This window comes from Podarcis erhardii (assembly GCF_964252035.2).
Source record: "Podarcis erhardii genome assembly, chromosome: 14".
Taxonomy (NCBI): Eukaryota; Metazoa; Chordata; class Lepidosauria; order Squamata; family Lacertidae; genus Podarcis; species Podarcis erhardii.
Genome location: NC_138503.1, coordinates 38,176,484 through 38,184,945, shown reverse-complemented (window position 1 = coordinate 38,184,945; position 8,462 = coordinate 38,176,484). Strand labels below are relative to the sequence as shown.

At 44.2% G+C, this 8,462-nt stretch overlaps 1 long non-coding RNA gene across 1 annotated transcript; it reads left to right on the top strand.

Annotated features, from left to right (window-relative positions):
* The first annotated feature begins 589 nt into the window (after positions 1–589).
* Positions 590–6,133, top strand: LOC309329040. The gene is made up of 4 exons (XR_014151035.1): positions 590–670; positions 921–982; positions 1,071–1,310; positions 6,030–6,133. It is a non-coding gene; the product is annotated as an uncharacterized lncRNA (long non-coding RNA).
* Positions 6,134–8,462: the final 2,329 nt, after the last annotated feature.

Below are 8,462 nucleotides of genomic sequence, written 5' to 3'. Positions count from 1 at the left end.
CCTCACCACTATGAGCTGAATAAAGAGCATGAAATCACTTTGCGACTCCGAGTATATTTCAGATGCCCTTCTTCATGTGCCTCCCCCATGAGAGGTCCAGAGGGTGGCAACATGAGAACTGGCCTTTACTGTGGTGGCTCCTTGCTTGTGGAACACTCTCCCCAGGGAAGCTCGCCTGGTGCCTTCGTTATATATATTTCGGTGCCAGACGAAAACGTTCTTCTTCTTCCAGACTTTTGGCTAATTAAATATTCTATGGCTTTTTAAACTACACGGAGCATATTGTTTTTGTTTGTTACTATGGTATGCATTTTTATATTGTAAACTGCCCTCTGCTCCTTGTATAGAAATTTAATAAATAAAATAATAATAAATTAGGTGTTCATTCTGTATCATTTTAAAATCTATCATTAGCTGTATTTTTTTGGTACAGTGGTACCTCGGTTCTCGAACATCTCTGTTGACGAAAGTTTCAGTTTTCAAATGCCGTAAACCCGGAAGCAAATGCCTCCATTTCTGAACACGCCTCAGAAGTCGAATGGCTTCCGCTGAGTGTATTTATTTTTCTCAATTTTCTCTATTAAATTTGCAGGCCGCCCTTTGCGCCTCAGTTTCCGAACGTTTTGGAACTCGAATTGTCTTCTGGAACAGATTACGTTCGACAACCGAGGTACCACTGTACTGTTTTCAAAGCTTTCTTTCAAGTTTTAAAGTGGCTGTAGGTCAGTAGTACACCATCTGCTTTGCATGCAAAAGATTCCAGGTTCAATCCCTGGCATCTTCAGGTAGGGCTGGAAGAATGAATCCCAGAGAGCTTCTGCCAGTCCATGTAGATAATACTGAGCTAAATAGACAGATCTTGGTCTGACTCGGTATAAGGCTGCTTTCTATGTTCCTGTGTTTTAATTGTTTTTATGTAGGTCGCCTCAGGACTCACATGGAAGGCGATGCGTAAATGAATAAGTAATAAAGAGGCTGGCAGGTAACCGAAAAATTCTTTTGTTGTTGTTATATCAGCCTTAAAAAAAGAAATCCGGGACATTTTTGCACATGTGTGTGTTTTATTGAAGAACATTGCTGGACAGTCCAGACAAGACTCAGGAGAGCTGGCGCTGCTGAAAGGAAAGGAGGAAACAGCCAAGTCGAATGGCAGTTGCTGAGGCAGGCAAAGCATTTAGCAGGGCTAAAATTCAGGTTCCCTGGGGATCCTGCTTTCTTGGAGGCTGCTCTTGTGTGCTTTGGATCTTCCTCATAAGAGATGGCTGCTCCTGTGGTTTTCCTGACTGGGATACAGCTGACGAAAGACACAGGTGAGGAAAATAAATGAATGGAACTAACCAAATAAATGGGAAGCAAATTGGCTGGGGCCTTACCTTTGGAAACAGCAACGGTGGCCACACCTAAGGACCCTTCCTCTCCTGTTTTCGAAGACTTGGGCACTGGATGTGCTGTGCTTAGAGGCACAGAAATCTGAAGAGTCGAAGGAACAGCCCAGGCTTATTATCCCCCCACCCCTCTTATAGGTAAAGATATTATAGCCCAGGGCCAGTGAAAAACAACAACAAAAGCAGTTCCTGTGACACACCACAGACAGTGTGATATTTCTCCCTCTTCAGAGTGACTCAGCCAATTGCCACTTACAGTAATAGATGGATTGCTGATAAGATCTGCACCAAAGTTTTGCAGTATATCTCCACCTACTAAGTGGAGTGGTCCAGTTCTGCAGAACGGTAGAACTGACCCTGCAGGAGGTGGTGCAGTGAGTCAGTGCATCAGGCTGTTAACCAGAAGGTTGGTGGTTCAAACCCACTCAGGGACTGGGGACAGGACTCTGTCCTGCATTGCAGGGGGTTAGTCTATATGGCCCTTGGGATCCCTTCCAACTCTATGATTCTATGATTTCTACGACTTCTACTGTCTGACATTTCAGTTGGTCCTAATGAAGATATTAGTTTGACATTACTTTTTTGTATCTCAAGCAAAGTCTTACAATGGTAGTGAAACTTCTGAACTGCTGGTAGAGCCCACCAGATCTTGGGAGCTTTAGGTCACTTTGGACCACTTCTTTTATGAATGGATTCACAAATCTACTGGTGGAGCCCGTTTATTACACAAATTCAGTAGCACATATCTGCATGACACCACAATGCAAATCTTTTAATTGCTGGAAGTGCAGCAGCAGGGATCATTCAGTTTGTAACTTAAGAGTTAATTCTATTAATGTTTAGTTAACTAGCCAAGAGAAGGATGCGTGGAGGTGCGGCTTAGCAACAAGATAGAATGGCATAATGTTTGCTGAGGTAGCACATGCTCTGATTGGCTATATAGTTCCGAGGGAGCTTTTCCTCATTATGTTTGGTTGACTATCTCCCTGCTATGTGCAAGGCCTGAAGCAAGAAAGACAAACTTCTCTGTTATTCTCTTATTATATATTTTTTTTGTTCAATTTTCTGAGTAAAGTGTTATCAGGATTTCTTTTCTCTCTGGACTCCATATGCATTACTGACTTTGCTAAGTTCTTGCACAACGCCTTTTTATTTCAATAGAGCTTGCACCAGAGACTCCCTACCTGACTGCCTCATACTTCTTGCTCATTGCCTCACAAACATGAGGAGGTGATCCTTCTTTCTTAATGCAAAGCACATGTACCTATTTTTATCTGAGCTGCATTGGAGGCCATCCACTGGGTACAGATATTCATGTTTAGTTAATCCTTTCCTACTCTTGAAAATATGGGCCTTCTTGCAGAGGAAGATAAATGCAATGGGTGAGGAAAGAGCATTTATTGCAGGATGATAAACAGATGCATCTCAGGGCATAACTATGCATGATGTTAATTATGTGATTAGCGATCACACCATGTGTTTTAAAAAATTAAATACCAGGCATTGCTGGGAGATGTTATCAAGAAAGCAGCTTGCATGGAGGAAAAGTTTATGATGCCCCTTCGCAGTTGCAATGTCCATGAAATCTTCTCTTTCTGCAGTGCAGAAAACAGCATCTGGGGCAGCACTGACACAAATGGGAGCTTTGTTTCAAAATGATAATTGCTGCACGTTGAGAGGGGTGACTTTGATGGAGGTTGTTGCTGGGGAAGGAAGGCTTCAAGAGCCCCTAGTTACACAATGCAATCTTGATTATAGTTCCCACCCACAACATCTATCATTTAATACACACTGCATTATTGCTGATCATGTCATCATTAATGGCACTTGAAGTTAGGGCCTCAGACATAAATGTCTAATCTCTGGGCATCCTGTTATTATTGTCCCCTTTTCATCTACAGCATATAGGCTGCATGCAGGTGTACAGGTATAATCATAGGAAAGCCTCCAGTACACATGCCCCAAAGGAAATCAGGAGCTCCACTCTCATTTTCAACCAACCACAGTTACTTGTTTAATCCAAACTGAGAGCTGAGGTTAGTGGTAATGATGGTTTAGGGAAACAAGCCAGCATCGTAAACCATGGTTTGAAACTAAACCACAGTTAATGCTAACTACAGTTTGTCCTGGTTTGGATGTAATGAGAAACTATGGCTTAATTGAAAGTCTTTTGATTTCCCTGCAGCTACACAGAAGAGCAATGAAGATGGGGGCGGGGGCTAGAGCAGAGGCTCCCCCACGTTTATTCCACTAACCTCTGATCTTCTTGCAACAGTGCCAGTGGAGGGTAGTGGGAGGGCTAGTTCAGTGTTACATACTGTCTAGGCTGTAGTTTATCTTTTGTAGCTGCCTTCCTCCTCATCCACAATTACCCTCTACAATCTATTTAACTGTCCCTTTGATGAACACTCCTATATTCACCTTTTTTAGAGGCTCATAATTTATCTGCACAGCACACTTATGTGTGAGGAAAGGTGGGTGGAGAGAGAGAGAGAGAACGAACACCACACATTTCACTCACAGGCAGTTCTTGTGATGTTCCTGGGTGTGCCTATGCTAGATGATTGATGGGCACCATGTTGGGGGCAGATGGAGTGTGCCGGGGGTTCGCCAAGAGCACTGAGCTGTCCAATATGCTGACGGATGAAGCGTGTCCAGACCATGAGGGATGACACCTCCAGCGGCCTAGCCTCCTTTTGCATCTCTCCCGCCCCCCTCGGCTGCTGTCACGCTGGGGCGGTGAAGGTGATGGAGCGTGTCCGCTCTGCAAAGGACGTCATTGACTGTGCTATGCAGGAGTTTTTGCTGATGGACCATCTTTCTTCCACTCCCAGCATCTTTTCCACTCTCTGGGCCAGATCCACAGTAAGATGTAAATCATCTTTGCACACTCCGGTTGAAGGAAGTGAAGCTGCGCCAGTCTACAGGGACTTTGCAGTTTACCCCTGTGATTCTTTATTCCTGTCAAAATGTGATTCAGTGAAGCTGAGCTGCGCCATGATGTGTTATCTCAGAGATGCCAGCTGTGCTGCGGGAGTCACCCTGCAAGGCAGGCAGCCTGATCTTGTTCATAAACCTATGCTGAAGCAGGCCATTAAATGCTTTCTTTAGAATGGGCATGAGGAAACTTGGGTCCCCTAGATTTTGTTGGACTCCAACTCCACCAGCCCCAGCCACTGTAGCCAGTGGCCAAGGATGATGGACATTGTAGTTCAATGTTCAGGGATGATGGGAAATATAGTCCAACAACATCTGCAGGACCGTGGGGTTGGAGCCACTATTAGTCATTTTCATGACTTAGGTCTAGTAATTTCAGTTGGTCTACTGTGAGTATAACTTTGTTGTTGTTGTTTAGTCGTTTAGTCGTGTCCAACTCCTCATGACCCCATGGACCAGAGCATGCCAGTATAACTTAGTTGGATTCAACTCACAGATTTTGCACCCCTGCTGTAAACTCCATCAAGCAGGGTTGAGAAACGTACAATCTTCCAGATGTTGCTAGACCCCAACTCCCATCATCCTTGATCATTGGTCATATTGACTGGTGCTGATGGCAGCAACATCTGGAGGGGCACAGGTATATTGAGTAATATAAGAGGACAGTCTTCTTCAAAGGCTTATAAGCCTTTTTGAATGAATGAAATTACACCCCCCCCCAACTTTGGAAGGTGCCAATCAAGTGGCCAAGATAGGTCAGGCAAAAAAAAGAGGAATAAAAGTGGTGTGAATGGAATTCTACATTTTGACATGTTCACAAGCAGAAGGCCGTCTCCCAACATCTGGGCTGGGATATTGCGCGTTGCCTAAGAGCAACTCCAGATGTTCCAAAAGCCTTTTATTCATTACATTTTCTTCCTTTCCTCCTTTTCTTTCCCTGCCACTATTGGCTCACTAAATCAAGGGAGACAGGCTTTTTAAAGAAAAGCTGGCCAGGGGAAATAAATAAATAAATGGCCCAATGGCAAGATGAAATGAATTCTCTGGAACCAAATAAGCAGATGTGCCTCCCCCCCGCCGCCAAATGAGGTGAGAGAGGAATGGCAGGGTGCTTCTGAACCTTTGAGCAAGGTTGATTATCCATGAGCTGAAAGGAACAAACCGCAATCCTGATACTCCCGAGAAGTGATGGAAAGGAAAGGCTGGTGCTTGGGCAAGAGAGATGGAGAAAAAGATACAGTGGTACCTCGTGTTACAGATGTTTCAGGTTACAGATGCTTCAGGTTACGGACTCCGCTAACCCAGAAATAGTACCCGGGGTTAAGAACTTTGCTTCAGGATGAGAACAGAAATCGTGGTCCAGTGGCAAGGCAGCAGCAGGAGGCCCCATTAGCTAAAGTGGTACCTCAGGTTAAGAACAGTTTCAGGTTAAGAACGGACCTCCAGAATGAATTAAGTTCTTACCCAAGGTACCACTATATTCAGAAAAGTGGCCAGCTGATGCCTGGCTGGCTTCAGTGCATATTCCCCACCTGCTATTTCTTACCAACTCTACTTGGTTCAGAGGTGGAAATGGTAAAGAGGAGGGGATTTTGCTTGTACATAGAACATTCCTAGGAAGGTGTGTGGGAGGCATTTCTTAAACTGATGCAAAAGCGTTGTTGAGTTATCACTTAAAAAGAATAATGCTGCCGTGCTTTATTCCAGGGATCAGGAACCTCAGACCCAGGGCTGAATGTGACCCTCCAGTCATGGTTGCTCATACTAGTGGCTCCTGCACTCAGGCAGTGGCCAGAAAGGTGCCTCAGTAAAGGTTCACAAGCAGACAGTGATGGTGAGTTCCAGAGCTCAGGAATCTTAAGGCTGAGCATTTCATAGTTGGAGATTGTGAGTACTCTGGGGTTGGGGAATAAAATATTCCAAGTGGTTAACTGGAAATCCTGCTCAGCCCAATTCACAAGCTTCTGCAAATAGCAGGCCTAGAAACTTTAGTCACATCTGCACCATATATTTGAAACACATTTAATGCACATTTAGAACTCATGGGTTCCCCAAAGAATCTTGGGAACTGTCATTTGTTAAGGGTGCTTGGAATTGTGGCTCAGATTGTCCTTAACGTACTGGAGGGCCAAGTTGTTTAGGGCTCTGTGCATCAACAAAAGGACCTTGAACCTCGCCTGGTAGGAAATTGGCAATTTGTGATTATTGGTTTTGCAGCAAATGCTCAGAAGCAGACCTTTTAAAAAATTATTATTATTATTATTTCTCAGCACATCCAAAGCTGAGCCCTTGCATTGAAAAGCCCAAGGCTAAGTCCTGGGGAACTATGGCACAAATGAAACACCGGATTTAATCCTGAGTCATCTATATCCAAAACCAACACATTATCATCCATGATCCCATGCTGACTGATGACACAAATCTTTCAGTTTGCTGTCATTGGGCAATTTGACAATCCTTGACATCCAAGTTCTTCAATGAGATCCAAGTCCTCTGCAAAAACGCTGGACATGGAAAGACACAGGCCCACAAAGCAGGCAGGTGGAGGCTGGCTAAGAGCAGACTCAAGTTGGTGGGGCTGTGCCCCATTTGCCCTAACAGATGAGTCCTTCACTGCAATTCTTGGGTATGGGGTTTTTCTCTGTAAGCCTTTCCTGGCCAATTGCTTATGGAACCTCTTTCTGGCCTCCTCTTAGCAATACACAAAAGTAAGGACAGCAGAAAGTAAAATTCACAATTATGTGACAACCTTTCGTAGAATTCTAGAAGACGAGATGTAATGTTAACATTAATTGCTTTGTCACAATTTAATATTAAATGCTTGTTACAGTGTTAAAATGCAGATGTTTTGATTAAACGAACATCTTTCTTAATTTGTACTGTTTATTTCAATTGTATTATTATGAAGTTGTACACAGGGTTCTGTGTCTTTGATGAACTTATCTCCTGTAGATTATATCTATATCTACATACCCACTAGGTACTGCCACCCCTTGCTTGCTCTGTTTACCAACCCTGTCTACCCCTTTGTACTTCTCCCATACCTGACAGAAACTACCCCTTTTTAAACCTCACCCACCCTGGTACCCATCCCCACCAGTTTTTCCCCAACCGCTCCCCTTCAGCATTCCAGTGTGGGCAGGTCTATTAGGGTAAATAGGGCACAGCCCCACCAGTCTTGGCCCAATCCCAGCCAGCTCCCACCTGTCCTCTTACTTACACCCAATCATTGGGCGGCACCGGCTGTCAGCTTCCTCCTCCTCAGTCTAAGTGTTGACCTTGTAGAACCTGATACTACAGAGGATGGAGACACAACTAGAAGTAGGCCCCATCTGCAGTATAGATTTAAAGCAATATCACACACTTTTAAGCAGCCATGGTTTCCCCACAAAGAATCCTGGGAACTGTGGTTTGTTAAGGGTGCTGGGAGTTGTTAGGAGACCCCTGTTCCCCTCACAGAGCTACAATGCTCAGAATGGCTTGGTGTTCCATCGCTCTTCCCAGGAAACTCTGTCAATGGTAGCTCTGAGGGGAATAAGGGTGTCCTAAAAACTCTGAGCACCCTTAACAAATTACCCTTCCCAGGATTTTTTTTCAAGAAGCCATGAATTTTTAAAGTGATGTGATACTGTTTTAAATATATAGTGCAAAGGGGGACTTACTTGGCTCTGTGTCTGCCTACTGTTGATATTTCTGCATTCTCAATGGGGACCAGATACAGCTGCTAAATAAATGTCATTCTCTCCAAGCAGCCAGAGCAAATCTTTGCTGATTTCAGAACCAGAGTAAAAAGCTGTTGTGAAAGTGGTGGTGGAAAGAACCTGTTGCAAGACATAGTTTTCAATGGGCCATAAGCCATCCCTTGTTTGGCTCAGCCTAGCCCATCACTGTTTGCATTGGCCATTTGCAACATAGTCTGACTCAGCTCTGGGCAGAGCTTTCCAGAATCTTGTAGGTGTGGGAGGAAGGATGAACTTGTGGTCAAATCACATCATCATATTACTGGCATATCTGAAGAATGTCTTTAAAGAAACAAGAAAAGGGCCGGATTTTCAACTGACTAGTTGTTGCACAAGTGTTGTGGATGGCTATATTTTGGAAAAACCTGCCCCAGTTCTGTCTTTTGATCATTGGTTGTTT